The following is an 18,415-nucleotide window of genomic DNA, read 5'->3' on the forward strand; positions in this document are numbered from 1 at the left end:
ATCATTCTTCTTGGGGGCCTGCCTGTCTCCTGTAATGGTTGCTATTAAAATACCTGAAACTCATTAAGTGTCAGTTGAATTGAACTGAATGAGACTTTGTATTGTCCTTAAGGAACTAAAAATCTGCTTGAGGAGACAAACACGTATGGAGATGCCTTCCTAGAAGTGCATTTAAGTCTCATAATGAGTTCACAGTTTCAGGTTGTAAGGAAGAATATGTCAGAACAATAAAAATGGTCAGAACGGTTACTATTCTTTGAGGAGAGTAGGAGAATTGGCAAAGGTTCTGGGTGATGGTGAATTTTATCCATGTTTTTAGAAAGGGGGTAAAATTTGGATTTTGGCATACAATATGGTTTCACATTGGTCCTCAGCAACATTTAGACTGAATTTTAAAATAGGTGGTTTGTGATTACTTAGATTAGGGAGAAATAATCAGTAGGAATAAGTTTGGGTTTACAAAGAGCAAATGAGATCAAAGAAACCTTGGTCTTTTCTTTCATAGGTCTCCTAGTTAATAAAGAAATGCTGAGGATCTACTATTTCGACCTGACCTTGAGCAATCCCCCAGAAAGCAGCATTTGGTTGCTTTGCTATAGGACTTGGCCCTTTGTTCTTTGTCAGACTGTGGGTGATGCCAAAAAAAGATATGTTTATTAAATTTGCAGATGACTAAGTTTTAATGCTTTGAAAAATAGAATTGGGATTTATAATTAGGCTGAAATGATAACCCAACATTGAAAAGATGAAATTTTATCAGGATGCATATAACCATATATATACAAATAATTCAGCATTCATGTGCTTATGTTCAAGAAAATGACGGTCTACTTTAAGAACAGTCAGTGAGAAAGTTCTAGTGATTTTAGTTGACTGCAAGCTCAATGTGAGCCAATAGTGAGGAGTACTGCCAAGACATGGGGATACAAATCTACACTGCATTAATAACAGCTGAGTGTCCAGGGTAAGGGAAATAATCATCCCACTTCTTTGTGATTCTCAGACCACACACATTTGGATTCTTGAGTCCTTAGATCTGGGTTCCCTCTTTCAAGAGGAAATATTGACAAAGTGGAGCCTATCCGGAAGTGGGTGAGCAGGATGATGAAGAGAGCAAGAATCATGTCAAATAGGAAATGGCTGAATAAAGTGGGAGCATAATTACTCTCTCCCATTATGTGAAAGAAGGAGTAATCAAACATGATGTCACTCCAGAGAGCAGAACTAAAACCAGTGTGGTTGGAGAATTTAAAGAAAGCAAATTATGATACAATACAAAGAAGAAATACCAACTTTAGCTCTTAAAATTTAAGCGGGATTAAATATTAGTTGTCAGTTTTCTAGAGATGATAATTCTTCCCAATTCAACTTTCATCAAAACTCAACAGAAAACCAAAAGACAAAAAGACCTGTGGTATTTTGGGGGGGTTGAAGGCAAATTCCAAAAATCACCCAGAAAAATAAATAGATGACAACGATTTTGAAAATTAGAAAGAGAAAGTTGGTTCATTACTACATAGGCTATAATGATTAAATGAAAATGACACTGGTACAGACAAATCAATGGAATAGTTATCTCGGTGATAGACTCTGGTATAACAATAACTTAATAGAAAACAAAAGAAGTATAACAACTAGGACATACAGAGAGACTATTTATTTATTTAGACAGAGTGTCACTCTGTTGTCCAGACTGGAGTGAAGTGGCATGATCTTGGCTCACTACAACATCTGTCCCCTGGATTCAAGTGATTTGTCTGCATCACCCTCCTGAGTAGCTGGGATTACAGATGTGTGCCACCATGCCTGGCTAATTTTTGTATTTTTAGTAGAGATGCCGTTTTGCCATATTGGCCAGGCTGGTCTTGAACTCTTGAACTCCTGAGCTCAGATGATCCACTCACCTGAGCCTCCCAAAGTGCTGGGATTACAGGTGTGAGCCACTGTGCCCGCCCAGAGAAACTAGTAAATTTTCTAGGACAATTCAGTTGGTAATTGGAGAAAGACAAAACACTGCCAAAAAAACTTCCTAGTAATTTAAATGAAATGTTAAATGGTTATAAATAAATAAATAAATAAAACCAGGCTGGGCGCGGTGGCCCATGCCTGTAATCCTAGCACTTTGGGAGGCCTATGTGGACAGATAACATGAGCCCAGGAGTTTGAGACCAGTACGGGCAACATGGCAAAACCCCATGTCTACTAAAAATGCAACTGAGGTGGGAGGATCACCAGAGCCTGGGAAAGTCAAGGGCCATGATTGCGCCACTGCACTCCAGCCTGAGTGACAGAGTGAGACCCCATCTCAAAAAAAGCTCAAAAACACAAAAATTAGAAAAATTAGAACTGAGTACTTAAAAAAATTCCTGCATTTGGGGAGAAATGTTGTTCTATTACATTTTACTGTAAAATATTTCAAATATTAAAATAAATAGGGAGATAGTACAACAAATACCCATATATTCCTTATCTAGGTTCGCCAATTGCTAACATGTTGCCATATTTACTTTGTTGTCTTTTTAAAGCATTTGGAGGTAAATTATAATGTTGCTTTACCATTATGTTCTTTAGTACCTCTAAAATAAAGATATTTTCTTTTTCTGTATTTTTTTTTTTTTTTTTGTAGAGGTGGGGTTTCGCCATGTTGGTCAGTCTGGTCTCCTGACCTCAGGTGATCCACCCACCTCAGCCTCCCAAAGTGCTAGGATTACAGGCTTGAGCCACTGTGCCTTGCCAAATAAAGATATTTTTCTTTTTTTCTTTTTTTTTGAGACGGAGTTTCGCTCTTGTTACCCAGGCTGGAGTGCAATGGCACGATCTCGGCTCACCGCAACCTCCGCCTCCCGGGTTCAGGCAATTCTCCTGCCCCAGCCTCCTGAGTTGCTGGGATTACAGGCACGCGCCACCAGGCCCAGCTAATTTTTTGTATTTTTAGTAGAGACGGGGTTTCACCATGTTGACCAGGATGGTCTCGATCTCTTGACCTCGTGATCCACCCGCCTCGGCCTCCCACAGTGCTGGGATTACAGGCTTGAGCCACCGCGCCCGGCCTAAGATATTTTTCTTAACTAAGCACAATACTTTTATCATGATCACATCTACAAAATTAAATAATTCTCTGCTATCTTCTGATGCCCAGCACACATTCAGATTTCCTCCGTTGGCCCCAGTGTGTTTTCCAGCGAAGTTGGTCAAATCAGGATCTAGTCAATGGCCTGCATGGTTTTTAATATGTAGTGAGCTATAGCTTGTATTTCTCTGTTAGTTAAGAAAAGTTCTGTTTCTTTGTTACATTTTCTTGCTGAAGAGACTGGATCAATTATCTGGTAGAATTCCACCTTCTGGATTTATATGACTGTTTCCTTCTGGTTTCATTTAAAGTTTAAACTCTCCGCTATATTTCCTGGGGACTGGAAATTTTGATCTAAAGTTGTTATTGATGTCAGATAAACCATTTTTGTCAAGAGTGTTTCATGGGTGATGCCATGAACATTATATTATATCATACCAAGAGTTGGACAATACTTAGTTGTGTTACTTTTTATGATACTAAGATCGATCCTTAAATTAATGATAAATGGGAAAATTACCAGATCTCTCTATTATAAAGTTATGATTTCCCCCCTTGAGACAAGTAAATATTCTGTGTGTTAAGAACTCAGCAGCAGATTAGTATCCAGTAGTTTTATCAACCTCACACTCAATGCTTTTGACACCTATTGCTGACTGTTGTCTGAACTAGTTACTCCGAGTTGCAAAATGATTTTTTTCAATTGTTAATCTTTTTGCTTTCATTAACTAAGATTCTTCTAATAGAGTTCCCCTTATTAATTAGAGCTATGTATTACTCCAAAATAGATTTCCATTTGGAAAAGAAATAATTCATACTTAACTTTCTCTCTTGACTAATATTGGTGTAAGGAATTGGTATAATAGTTACCTCAATTAGGGCAAATATGTCTTTTCATTCTGGGTTGAGTATCATTTGGACTTTTATATATTCAAGTGTGTCAATCAATTGTACTATTCTTTATGATGCTGTGACAGATTGTATTTACAAAAGCAGGATACACCAATATATTCAGTCTCACATGGTCTCCCTATAATGTGGTATTGACCCATCTCCATTGCTTCTGCCTGGCACTTTCTTGGGACACATGCTTTTAGTGAAATCCAGCTACCCTGAAGCCACCATATTAAAAGAGCATAAGGAAAAGCAACATAAGAGGTACACAGAGATGATTAAGGAGCCCTAATTATTCCATCCCTTAGTGTTCCAGTTCAGGCACCAGAACTGGAACACTAAGGGATGGAATTCACTCACATATGAGTGAATGAACCGTCAGAAGATTTCAGTCTCCAGCTTTTGAGATGCTCAGATGATGCTAAGTGGAGTAGAAACCAGCTAAGCCCCTAAGCCCTTCCCAGACTACAGATTTGTGAGAAAAATTAATGTTGTTTTATGCTCAGTTTTGCATGACTTCTTATAGAGCCACACTAGAAAAGACGCTTTGGTGAAGTTGGGCTTTGGGGGCCTCTCCAAGTTGGCTCCTGTCCTTTGACATGACTCCACTTCTCTTCAGTAATTTCCTTGCTTTCTAATATAAGACAATGTGTTAAGCTCATCTTATACATTCTCTGCCTCAGATTTAAAATCAGCTCTTTCCCCAAATAGCCTGGTTCTTTTTAGTGAGGAATGGTATTTAGAGTTTAAAATCTGGTGATTGGCCGGGCACGGTGCCTCATGCCTGTTATATGAGCACTTTGGGAAGCTGAGGAGGGTGGATCATGAGGTCAAGAGTTCAAGACCAGCCTGGCCAACATAGCAAAACCTCGTCTCTACTAAAAATACAAAAATTAGCCAGGCGTGGTGGCACATGCCTGTAATCCCAGTTACTTGGGAGGCTGAGGCAGGAGAATCACTTGAACCCAGGAGGTGAAGGTTGTGGTGAGCCGAGATCATGCTACTGCCCTCCAGCTTGGGCAACAGAGTGAGACTCTATCTCAAAAAAAAAGAAAAAATCTGGTCATTATGGAAACTTTCAATGGAACAATTTACAATGAAAAAATTACACATAATGACAATAAAACACTTCAACATGTTTCCCAAAAGCAGAATTGAAAGGCAAACAATGAAATTCAACAGGACAGACAAGAAAAATATTAAAAATTCAATAAAAATAAAAATCCATGCGGACAAGCAATTCTTACAAGATGGAACACGAATGAATAGTAATCATTGAATCATTTTCAACTTCCTATACTATTTTTCATTTATCAAATTAGATTTTATTTATTTATTTACTTATTTTTGAGACAGGGTCTCACTCTGCTACCCAGGCTGGAGTGCAGTGGTGTGATCATAGTTCACTGAAGCCTTGACCTCTCAAGCTTAATCCATCCTCCTGCCTCAGCCTCCCAAGTAGCGAGATCTTGGCTCACTGCAACCTCCGCCTCCTAGGTTCAAGTGATTCTCTTGCCTCAGCCTTCTGAGTATCTGGGATTACAGGCACCTGTCACCATGCCTGGTTAATTTTTGTGTTTTTAGTAGAGATGGGGTTTTACTATGTTGGCCAGGCTGGTCTTGAACTCCTGACTTCAGGTGATCCACCTGCCTTGGCCTCCCAAAGTGCTGGGATTGCAGGTGTGAGCCATCGTGCCTGGTTAATACACTTCTTCAGTAAAAAAATATATATACAATTTTAGTTTTCCTTAGTTTAATAATTAGCTGTTTTCAATAAAATGGTCACAAAATATGCAAACCCTTGGTTTTCATTATTGTTTTTTGTTCCTTACTTTTAAAGTTAATTGTGCCATTTTCTTTATATGTTAATTGAGGCTATAATATCATTACTTGATATTATAATCAATATAATAGTATTCACATATTTTTGTTATGTATAGCTTCAGTCAAATAGTTATATAATTACTAATATAATAATAAATTTGTCATTTAATATATATTATTTAACTCATCTATTTGCTTTGTACCAAGTGTGTAATATTTTCCCCTGGGATGACCAGGATTCTTGTGACTGTAGAATTCAATAGAGATTCCACGGGCACTTGAGTTCCATTTTTTCTCATTGGAAATAGGCTATATAAAGAATAAAACTGCTCAAATCTCCTACTACTGTTTCTACTGAAACAGAACATCTCTGATACCAGATGTGTGGGTTTTTCACATCAAGAAATTCTCCAATTTTCTGCAGATACCGAGTGTCCTACAATTTAATTCAATTCTGACACTGACTACCCAGAGTTAATGCAGACACCACAGTTAAGGGCTCAGTCCCACAAGACTGCCCCCGACTTCAAATAAAAGTCACAGGTAGTGGGTACTCAGGTTACCTGCACTTTTGTCCAACTTGGCTACAAATTGCGGGTTCCCATGACTCCCTCCTTAGGTTTGATAATTTGTTATAACAGCTCACAGAACACAGGGAAACACTTTACTTATTATTACCAGTTTGTTATAAAGATATTATAAAGCACACAAATGAACAGCCAGATAAAAAGGCATGTAAGGTGAGGTCTGGACGTGTCCAGAGTGCAGGAGCTTCCGTCCTGTGGTGTTAGGTGTGTGCTACCCTCCCAACATGTGGATACATTCACCAATCGGAAGCCCTCCGAATCCTATTGTTAATGGTTTGATTTACGGAGGTTCTGTTACATAGGTATGGTTGATTAAATCATTGGCCATTGGAGACTGACTCAATCTTCAGCCCCACTCCTCTCGATGGAGCTGTGGTGGATCTGAAAGTTTAGATCCTCTAATCACATGGTTGGTTTCTCTGGCAAAGAGCTCCCATTATGAAGCTACCTAGGCAGGTCCCTGCCCTCACCAAGAGTCACCTCATTAGCATAAACTCAGGTTTGGTTGAAAAGGCCTTATGAATAGCAAATTATGCTCATCTCACCTCATTATCTAGGAAATGACTAGGGTTTTATAAGCTCTGTGCCAGAAACTAGGGATGAAAATCAATATATGTATTTGTTTATATATCATAATATCACAGTTAATTATTTTACACTCACTATTTAATTGAACACCTATTATGTTCAAGTCACTGAAAATACTACCAAAGTGCATGATATTAAATGGGTTTGTAATCTAGTTAGGGATATGCTGTTTCCACACAGGTATCTGAAATATAGTTGATAGATCAAATACATGGAAAGTAATGCAGTTAAAGTAGACAAAGAAAATGAATTCTTGCTGGGCAGGGTGGCTCACACCTATAATCCCAGCACTTTGGGAGGCAACGTGGGCAGATCACTTGAGGTTAAGAGTTCGAGACCAGCCTGACCAACATGGCGAAACCCTGTCTCTATTAAAAATACAAAAATTAGCCAGGCATGGTGACGCATGACTGTAATCCCAGCTACTTGGGAGGTTGAGGCAGGAGAATTGCTTGAATCCTAGAGACAGAGGTTACAGTGAGCCAAGATCATACCACTGCAGTCCAGCCTGGGGGACAGAGCAAGACTGCTTCTCAAAAAAAAAAAAAAAAAAAAAAAAAGGTGAATTCTCCTCTCTGCTAGGGGAGCATTACATTTTTTGTAATTTTAGAAATACATTTCTGGTCACAGCTGTCTAAGCGGGCTATAATTCTGCTTCATAAAGTCTTAATGATTTTGTTTATTCTTAAAGGTTACATGTGTTAACATTTATCCTAATGGAATTAACATAAAACATGGTTTTGTTGCCAGCCTTTAGATTCAGTATTAGACATAGAACATTTTGTAAGGATCCTTGATAAGACTCTTGCTTTCTTGTCTTATCACAGTAGTAGAATTAGAATCTCTGTGACAAATATCCAACCCCTCCACCATTTCGATAATCTTTTTTTGGACTAGGTACATGGTAGGTGATCAATAAATGATTACTGAATGAATGAATGTAAGCCTGAATGGATAGTTCTCACTTCCTATCTGCTTATCTCTATCTGTCTAGATCTGTAAGTCTATTTTTGTTGGACTGTATGTGAATCTTCTCAAAATAGAATTATTGTATATTGCACTGAGTCTAATGGTTACCTCCCTGAGATTGTCCATGAACTAAATTCAGTGGTGACTAGCTTAAAACACACACACACACACCACCTACCAATATTTTATGACTTAAACATATATAAGTGTGTGTGTATATATATATATATATATATATATATATATGTATAAACTCATATAAAAGCTGATCTACTGAAACATGGTGGGCTATGGTGGTGGTAGTGATTTATAGATGAAATCACTCCCACGACATTGGCAACTTGGCAGTAGCTCATTCCTCAGCTTCCCTGAACTGGGCAGGGAACTCCGGTTACTTCCCATGTATCTGATACATTTAGGCTGCAACGAATTCAAGTGCTTTTCTTGCTTATTTTTTCCCTTCTTTTAGAACAGAAGAAACCAGAAAAAAAATATTTTGTGAGAAAACAACAGTTCCTTACTCTGTACCACCTGCTTAAATGCAAACCAAAGGCACCCAAATGATGCAACCCATGAGTGTGGAAGAGGCTGGCGGATGGGTTGTCACGTCTGGCTGATCTGATGTCAGAGCAGATCATGTGGTGCTCTGTGGGCAGCTGGGACTGGCCCGCCGAAAGCACATGGATTACAGTCTGAGGCTGTAATGGGAAAGTCGGTTCCTGGGCTGCTGTCTCATAGACATCAGCTTGCAGGGAAGCTGGGGGCTCTCCGACTTGCCCTGCTTCAGGGCCCCTTCTGCTGCGTGACTCACAGGCACATTGCAGAGAGAAGCTGCCGCTCCCAGTAAGTGCTTAAAGAAGGTCTTTATTCAGAGCATTTTGGAAGCGGGGAGGAAGTGTTTGTGTTGATAGGGGGTGCTGGAAGCCTTTGTAAACCTCCCCCCAGCTTGGATCTGGGCTAGGCAGTGGCTCTTTCTATGCCATTCTGGAGTTCAAAGGCAGTGCTAATGTGCAAATATTCCCCAGCCCTGATTTTGGTTTGTTCTCCATGTGATGTGTTTTTCTGCTTTGCATTTTCTATTTCTGTAATCGTAGGGTAGATTTTTAAGATCTGGTTAAAGTGAATTGATTTTAGATTTCCAGCCCCAGAGCGGACTTGGTTTTCTCTGTATGATAAGCAGGGAGAGGGGCAAGAGGGTGGTGGCTCTTTTGGTCAGAATCACTGCTTGTGTTAAGACACCGGCTATGTCTGTGCCGGAGAAAGTGGGTGCCACCCCTTCTCTGCACTGGGTGAGTAGGTGGTGTGAGAGAAAGCGGGGGTGAACCAGCAGTGAAGAGATTTGACTAGTTTTTGGTAAACAGCAGAGCTGTTAGTCTATTGCCTTTTTTTATGGTCAAAATTCATATTAGATAGTGTCAGCTGGCAGAACAGGTGCTGGCAGTGGAAGAATGATGGAGTTCTTTCTCCCTTGCCCAGCTAGTTAATTGTCTTTCCTGCATCAACAGCCCAATTAAGCAATAGAGAGAAATGTGACAGATACAGATTCCTGAGTACTGTGTTTTGTTTTTGTTTGTTTGGTTTTTATTTTTTATTCTTAACAAGCACCACATTCCCGCAGTCATGCATCAGGAATGATTCTCACCTCGACAGTGTCTTAGGTGTGGCCTTTTTGGAGAGCAAGGGAATAAATTCAATAACATCTTTTTGTTCCTTCTGGGCATATAACATTAAGTTTATTTTAGAGACTGAAAATAAATGTGTGTGGTTGGAAGGAAATATAAAGGGGAATTTAGAAGAACAGATTGTTTATTTGCCCTGGCATTTTTCTGTGAACACTTGATAGAGTTCTAGGTCAAGGTGTATGGTGTCCCTTTGGGGGATAATAGGCAAATAATTAGGCTATGTCTTTAAGCATTGGAAAATCTTTATTTTTTTAAGGAATAGACCCTAGTGTTTTCTGTGAATTTCTGCACAAACCATAGGCTTTGGGGCCAAAGACTGATTCCAGAAATACTTAAGCATTGAAGAAACTTTTGGGTGAGAAAGATGATGGTATGAATGCAAAGAAAATATGCTTAGATGAGATTTGTCCTATTTTTTTAGCCTTTTTCAGTAGATGGTTTAAGTCAGAGAACACTAAACAACAGAAGAAAGCATGCCCCACCCATAGTGTTGTGAACACAGATGATTCCCCTCCCATTCTCTTCCACTGAACTGCATAAACTCTAGCACAGAGACAGTTCTAATTCATCTTTTGAGCCCTGTATGTTATAGGTACAAGCCGTATAAAATGAAGACATAGAAAAATGGAAGATCCTCCAACCCCACCCTACTTTCTCCTTCCATATTGTTAAATGAAGCTAGATTTATCCTGGAAAGGGTCTCCATCACTGCTTGTAATTTTGTTAGCCATTTCATGTAGGTTGAGCCCGGTGAGAGGAATTCAGAGGTTCTCTTCTTGACCCAGCCCTCCCTCTCTGCCTGGACCACACCCCCTTTTTTGGCCACATGCCGAAAATTCTCTCTGAAGGGGAGTGTGCTAAAATGATGCCCATTCTTGGGCACATGGATTCCTCGGTTACAAAACCGAAGCACCCTCATTTCTCTGCAGACACATATCTGTGAAGATACCCATTTATGGGGGTTTTTAGAATTCCTTTTCTTTAAAAATTAACACAGTAATATGAAAAGAAATGGAAGAAAGTGATACATTTTTCTATCTCACACAACTCTATTTAATGTCCTGTGTTCTCTTTCTGTCTTAATCATCACATTAGGCTGGCTATGTTCAATGAAGAGGGGTTATCCACAATTCTCCAGATTTCTCCTTTTCAGGGAAGGTACCTATAGTTATAGACTTAGAGCAGGATCAGACCCTATTAGCACTGATAGTTCAGCTGTATTTCACAGAGAGGAAAGCTGGCTAGAGTTACACATCTGATGAGTGACAGAGTTGGGACCAGAATCCAAATCGCCTGACTCCCAGCCCAGTGCTCCTTCTGCAGTCATGCAACCTAGGGAGAGAATATTTTCTTTAAAAATTAGGTGTTTTAAAAAATTTCTGGTTATTTTTTTATTTGATTTATAATACTATGGAATTATTATCATAGTAAAATGACTGTAATTTCACTTTCTTTGCCTCTTTGCAGAAGAGTGTCTTGCAATAGATTGGAAAGTTTTTTTTTTTTTTTTAAATTAGAGGTAAGTTCTTCCTATATTGTCTAAGCTGGACTCTACTCCTGGGCTCAAGCAGTCCTCCTGCCTTAGCCTTCCAAGTAGCTAGGATAACAGGCATGAGCCACTGTGCCCAGCTTTGCCTTTGTTTTTCTGTTTGTTTTTTTGAGATAGAGTCTCTCTCTGTTGCCCAGGTTGGAGTGCAGGGGCATGATCATAGCTCATGTAACCTTAAACTCAGGCTTAAACAATCTTCAGCCTTGGACTTCTGAGTGGCTGAGGCTACAGGCGCATACTGCTTTACGGGGATAATTAAAAAAATTTTTTGTAGAGATGAAGCCTTGCTATGTAGTCAGGGATGTTCTGAAACTTCCGGGCTCAAGTGATCCTACTGTGTTAGATTCCCAAGTAGCTGGGATTACAGGCATGCACCATCATGTCTAGTTCAGATTGGAAAATCTTTACCAAGAAAATTAAGTTCTTGGTAATGTTTATATTCTTTGTGGGTCATGTGATGCGATCTCAAATACCTGATCATTGTAGTTTTCTAATCTTTGCTTTCTGAGAATGTAGACCACCCTATCTGTTTTTTTTTTTTTTTTGAGACTGGGTCTCATTCTATCATCCAGGGTAGAGTGCAGTGGTGTGATGACAGCTCATGTAAATTGAACTCTTGGGCTCAAGTGATCCTCTTACCTCAGACTCTCAAGTAGCTGGGATTATAGGGAAGCACCACTATGCTGTCTTCTACACTAATTAATAAGGGGGATTATTGTTGATTTATGGCAAATCACATACCACAAGAACATTTAGAAGCTTCATTCTATTTGGGTGGTTTTCTGAGTCATATAAATTTTTTTTTTTTTTTTAAGACAGGGTCTGTTGGTCACCCAGGCTGGAGTGCATTGGTGCTATCTTGGCTCAATGCCACCTTCACCTCCTGGGCTCAAGCCATCCTCCTACCTCAGCCCTCCAAGTACCTAGGACTACAGGTGCAGACCACCACACCCAGCTAACTTTTATATTTTTTGTAGACACAGGGTTTCACCATGTTGCACAGGCTGGTCTTGAACTCCTGAGCTCAAGTGATCCACCCACCTCAGCCTCCCAAAGTGCTGGGATTACAGACGTGATCCACTGCGCCTGACTAACGTTCTTTCTTTATACAGTCCTATTCATGGTGACATATGTAAAAACCATTTAAGGCAGGTTTCGAGGTTCATGCCTGAAATCCCAGCACTTTGGGAGGCCAAGGCAGGCAGATCACCTGAGGTTGGGAGTTCAAGACCAGCCTGACCAACATGGAGAAACCCTGTCTCTACCAAAACATACAAAATTAGCCAGGTGTGTGGTGCATGCCTGTAATCCCAGCCACCTGTGAGGCTGAGGCAGGAGAATCATTTGAACGTGGGAGGCAGAGGCTGCAGTGAGCCAAGATCCCACCATTGCTCTCCAACCTGGGCAACAAGAGTGAAACTCCGTCTCAAAAAAAACCCCGAAAAAACCAACAAAACAAAACAAAAAACAAAACCATTTAAGGCTGGTTGCGGTAGGTAGCTCATGACTGTAAATCCCAGCCCTTTGGGAAGCTGAGGCGGACAGGTCACTTGAGGTCAGGAGTTTAAGACCAGCCTGGCCAACATGACAAAACCCTGTCTCTAATAAAATTACAAAAATTAGCTGGGCATGGTGGCATGCGCTTGTGGTCCCAGCTACTTGGAGGGCTGAGATAGGAGGATTGCTTGAACCAGGGAAGCAGAGGTTGCAGTGAGCTGAGAACGCACCCTGCACTCTGGCCTGGGTGACAGAGTGTGACCCTGTTTCAAAGAAACCCCCCCAAAAAAACCAAACCAAAACAAACAAAAAACATTTAAAAGATGTTTAATTCAAAATAGAATTTCAGATTAATTTTTTCTCTCTTGAGATCAATGCTAGACCCACAAGAGATTTTCAAAAAATACTTGTTCATTGAATGATAGAGCAAATATATAGAACATTGCAATTCTTGCTTATGAGAATAATGAGATTTAAAAGGTAATTCAACATTATGCTTTTCCGTAATGTTATTAGAATGCCCATCTGTTAATTATTCAATCTTATTTTGGTAAGGGTAAGACTCCCATGTATTTGCTTAACATAATGCAGATATAAATAAATGTCATAGATAATTCATCCATGTTGATGCTATTTGTATAAGCAATAAGCACAAAATTAAATTGAGTGTTGTTTAATTATAATTTTTGGAAATCTCAAAGTTAATAAAGAGAGCCTCTGATTATATCCTGGATATGCAGTAATCAGTTTCTACTGGTTGAGTGAGGGTATCTTTTCATGGTAGACATTAAACTCTAGTGACATGTTGGGAGAAATTAGTTCTGGTAGCTTTGAGTGGCTTCAAAAAGAATAATTGGAACACTGTTCTAAACAGCCCGCACTCTCTAGCTCAGAAACAAATGACTGCATGTGTGACATTTCTAAATGGTGACATCTTCAAGGAACCCTCTAAATGGTTACTTATTTTAAGCTTCAGGTTGTGGAGGAAAGAAAAAATTAGGCAAGGGATATTAGTTGTTAATGGTCCTAATGTGAACAGACAGAAACTCCAAATAAAGATATCATTTATTTAAAAAAGATGTAACTAAGAGGAAATGCAAAAAAAAAAAAATGCAAAGTTCAGTGCTGTACCCATTGTAAATTTCACTCTTTGAGGTCTTGGTGCCTTTAACCAATTCCACTGAGGCAGAGAGCACAAGCAAATATCTCTTGTTGTAAACAAAGCAACAAATTTAAGTTAATGCTAATGTGTTCACAGCCAGAGCCAAAAGTTTTTCAGGGTTATTATAACACGCTGGGTTCTCAGCCCATCCATCTAAATGTCCAAAGTAGACTAAAGTTATGGATCAGCCCATTGTATATACCATCCCACATTAGAGCCAGATGCTACTGTTTACTGTGCTAGTGACTTAGCCAGATTCAACGTGAAATCTGAGATTACTGTTTGGGGTCTATGGAGGTTATAGATGAATTTTTCTGATCATGGATTTAGGCTTCCATACTCCAGTCTGTTTTGATTAATGCCAATTTTTTTTTTAAGGACAATCTTTTAAACCTAATTTATACCCTAAACTTTATGTGGAGAGTTTCCTTGTAAAAATTGTGTATTGTCTTTGCACCTTGGATGTGTTGTAGGTTTTCAGCATCTCTATCTCTTTTTCTCTCTCATCTCTCTCTCTCTCTCTCTATATATATATATATATATTCTCTCTCTCAGAGAAAAATCTCTAAACAAAAAAATTAAAACATTATATATATGTGTATATATATATGTGTATATATATATATTATATATATATTATATATATATATGGAGAGAGAGAGAGAGAGAGAGAGAGATAGAGATAGAGAGAGACAGGGTCTTGTTCTGTCACCCAGGCTGGAGTGCAGTGGTGTGATCATAGCTCACTGTAGTCTCAAACTCCTGGCCTGAAGTGACCGTCTTGCCTCAGCCTCCCGGGTAACTAAAATTACAAGACTATAGGGGAGTGACAGGACTACAGCCATGACCAGTGGATTTTTTGTTTTATTTTTGTGGAGACAGGGTGTTGCTATGTTGCCCAGGCTAGTCTTGAACTCCTGGCTTCAAGCAACCCTTCAGCCTTAGCTTCCCAAAGTGCTGGGATTACAGGTGTGAGCGATTGTACTCTATCTTTAGCATTTTTTTTTTTTTTTTTTTTTTTTTTTTTTTTTTTTTTTTTTTTTTTTTTTTTTTTTTTTTTTTGAGATGAGGCCTTGCTCTGTTGCCCAGGCTGGAGTGCAGTGGCATGGTCTCAACTCACTGCAACATCTGCCTCCTGGGTTCAAGCCATTATCCTGCTTCAGCCTCCCAGGTAGCTGGGACTACAGGCATGCGCCACCACGCCCGGCTAATTTTTGTAGTTTTAGTAGAGATGGGGTTTCACCATGCTGGCCAGACCGGTCTCAAACTCCTGACCTCAAGTGATCAGCCCACCTCGGCCTCCCAAGGTGCTAGGATTATAGGTGTGAGCCATTGCACACCACTTTTGGCATATTTTTATTCTTTGTTTTGAGCATGGAAAAGAAGCCATGGAATTCTATTGCACAGCAACCACACTAGAAAATGTAATTATAATGCAGATTTTAAGAGGATTTGGTAAAAAAAACAGTTCTGTACATATTGATTTAGAAAAAGACTATCTACTCTCCACAGTTGGAAAGAAAATTTCATCCTTTAAGACCCAGTATTATCGGATTTTGTTGACATAGTTAGATCCCTTATCCCTTAACCCTATCTGATTTGGCTTATGTCCTTTTCATCTGATTAAACTGGTTTTTGAGGAAGTATTACAAGTAATGATAATACTATCAATAATACTACCAATACTACAACAGCAACTGTTGTAGAGGAGGAAAGATTTCTTTTCCTCATCCATTGCTAAGTTCATGGCTGAGGCGCCGATAACAAAAGACAGATTAACCAGAGAAAAGAATAAACCAAATTCATTTAATTAATATGTTTACATAACTTAAGAGCCTTCAGAAATGAAGACCCAAAGAAACGGGTAAATTTGTACATTTTTGTGCTTAGGTTTGATGAAGAGTAGACAGTTGTGGAAGTATGATTGGACAAAGGAGTGTGATCTAATGGTAATAAACTGGGGGACTTAGACCTGTGTGTTCAGATTCGTCTCTGTGTCCCTGTGCCTTTGGAGTCAAGGACATTCCTTTCCTCCAGATATAGGGTGGGCACCTTTCCATGAGAGCCTTATGACTTATTTTACAGGAAGGTCACAGAATTGTTTTTGGCTTACTTCAGGGGAGGAGGGCAAGAAAAGATCAGCAAGTAACTTTTCTGCTTTTACTACTTCCTCAAATGCCAAAGTGCCATATTTTGGGGTAGCATGTCCTGACCCCATCACTGCCAAACGCTGAGCACTTTCCATCTTCAGGACCCTGTACTAATACGTCATTTATTTATGGACATTTCATAGATGGTAAGAAGAACTTGCCCCAAATGTGTGACTTGTCATTTGAGAATCCAGTCAGTCCAGACTTTCTAAGTCCTTATCTCATCACCCGTTCTTACTGTTTTGACTATAAATTTCTATAGTGTTGTGTGGTCTGTTTTGCCGCAGACTTCAAAACCACTTGTGACTGGAACATCAGTAAGTGACGCTGTCCAGCAGTAAATTTTGGAGAAACTTCAGGTGCAGCTGTTTGTCTTCCATTTGTGAACCTGCTGTTACTTCTGCTGGGACCACATCTGACAAGCCTGTTATTGGCACTCCATTCAAATCAAATTGCCCAGCTGGGCCTGTCCTTTCACAAGCAGCTGGGATTCCATAGGCAGTTAAAGTCAAGCGACTAGTAGTTCATCAGCCTTCAGGAGGCAATGAAAAACAAGTGGGCGGGGCACGGTGGCTCACAACTGCAGTCTCAGCACTTTGGAGGCCCAGGTGGGCAGATTACCTGAGGTCAGGAATTCAAGACCAGCCTGGCTAATGTGGGGATATCCCCATTTCTACTAAAAGTAAAAATTAGCTGGGTGTGGTGGTACGCGCCTGTAATTCCAGCTACTAGGGAGGCAGGAGGATCACTTGAACCTGGGAGGTAGAGGTTGCAGTGAGCCAAGATCGTGCCATTGCAGGCCAGCTTGGGCAACAAGAGCAAAAAACCATCTCGAAAAAAAGAAAAAGAAAGAAAAGCAAGTGACCACACTTTCACATTCCCCAGCACTGACCATTCAGAAATTTGGACAGAATAGGGATGACAGTGAACACCGTAATACCTACCAGTCAATTTCTTACAGCTTCCATTCTAAAGCAAATTACTGTGGAAATAAAATTCTGTCATTTCAAGCATCTCCTACTCAGGAAAAATAAAATAAAGACAATGGCACCACAAGCTTCAGAGATGAAGATGACATCAATGATGTGACTTCTATGGCAGGGGTCAACCTTAATGAAGAAGATGCCTGAATCTTAGCGACTAGCTCTGAACTGGTTGGCACATACATTCAGTCATATAAAGATGAACCATTTCTTTTTATTGAAGCTCTACAAAAGAGAATTTTAGACATTGGTAAAAAGCATGACATCACAGAACTTAACTCTGATGCTGTGAGCTTGATCTCCCACACAACACAGGAACAGTTACGAGGCCTTCTAGAAAAACTGGGTGGAATTGCTCAACATCAAATGACTACTTACAACGCAAGTGAAAATTACATCCTGTGTAGTGATACCAGGTCACAGCTCAACTTTCTTGAAAAGCTGGATCAATTGGAAAAGCAGAGAAAGGATTTAGAAGAAAGAGAAATGTTTCTTAAGGCAGCCAAGAGTTCTTCTAATAAAGAAGATCCAGAACAGCTGAAATTAAAGCATAAAGCCAAAGAGTTACAACAATTGGAACTTGCACAGATACAGCATAGAGATGCTAATCTCACAGCTCTTGCAGCTATTGGACCAAGGAAGAAGAGACCACTAGAATCTGAAAGTGAGGGTTTGTTTAAAAGACAACCTTCTTGCTTCTGGGACATCCAGCCTGACAGCCACCAAACAGTTGCTTTGTCTAAGAACCACGAGAATCTGCCTCAGAGACTTGATATTTTGTATGGAACAGGAAGAGGAGATGAAGTATTCTTGAGCTCTATACCTGACCCTTCTGAAGTGGCCACTCCACTCTCCTTCCAGATCCTTGTTATTTACCGCCAACGACGACACAAAAAGCATTGTTGCACTGTCCTAAAATTTCAATTTCTGGAAAATAGTCACTAATATGAAAGAGCAGATAAATGGAAAAACATTTCATGCTTATGGATAGGATAAATCAATATTGTTAAAACGGCCATACTGCCCAAATCAATTTACAAATTCAACACTATTCCTAAGTGTCAACAATATTTTTTATAGAACTAGAAAAAGCTATTCTAAAATTTACAAGGAATAAAAAAAGCCCAAATAAACAAAGCAATCCCAAGCAAAAAGAACAAAGCTAGGGGCATCACATCTGTCCAGTGCTGAGAGTACAGTGTTGAAGTCCTCAACTATTACTGGATTAGAGTCTATTTCTCCCTTTATATCCAGGTGCTCCGGTATTGGGTACATACATATTTACAATTATATTTATTATATCCTTAGGCCTAGTGCAGTGGCTGATGCCTATAATCCCAGCACTTTGGGAGGCCAAAGCAGAAGGATGGCTTTGAGTACAGGAGTTTGAGTCTAGACTGGGCCACATAGTATGACCCCATCTCTTATAAAAATAATAAAAATCTAGATAACTGAAGCAA

General features: G+C 39.6%; 1 protein-coding gene and 1 pseudogene across 16 annotated transcripts in view; both read left to right on the top strand.

Annotated features, from left to right (window-relative positions):
- Positions 1 to 8,568: 8,568 nt before the first annotated feature.
- ANK2 (ankyrin 2) overlaps positions 8,569 to 18,415 on the top strand; it is a 568,766-nt gene continuing 558,919 nt past the window's right edge. For 15 of the 16 annotated variants that reach the window (XM_017510194.2, XM_037732068.1, XM_037732037.1 and 12 more), the window contains exon 1: positions 8,578 to 8,775. The gene's annotated coding sequence lies outside the window, so the exon portion shown is untranslated. Of the gene's footprint in view, positions 8,776 to 18,415 lie in introns of all 16 variants that reach the window. The other variant, XM_037731960.1, reaches the window with a different exon arrangement.
- On the top strand, positions 8,636 to 17,871 carry LOC108290420 (annotated as a pseudogene).

The sequence above is a fragment of the Cebus imitator genome, unplaced genomic scaffold (genome assembly GCF_001604975.1).
Source record: "Cebus imitator isolate Cc_AM_T3 unplaced genomic scaffold, Cebus_imitator-1.0 Scaffold17, whole genome shotgun sequence".
NCBI classification, from domain to species: Eukaryota; Metazoa; Chordata; class Mammalia; order Primates; family Cebidae; genus Cebus; species Cebus imitator.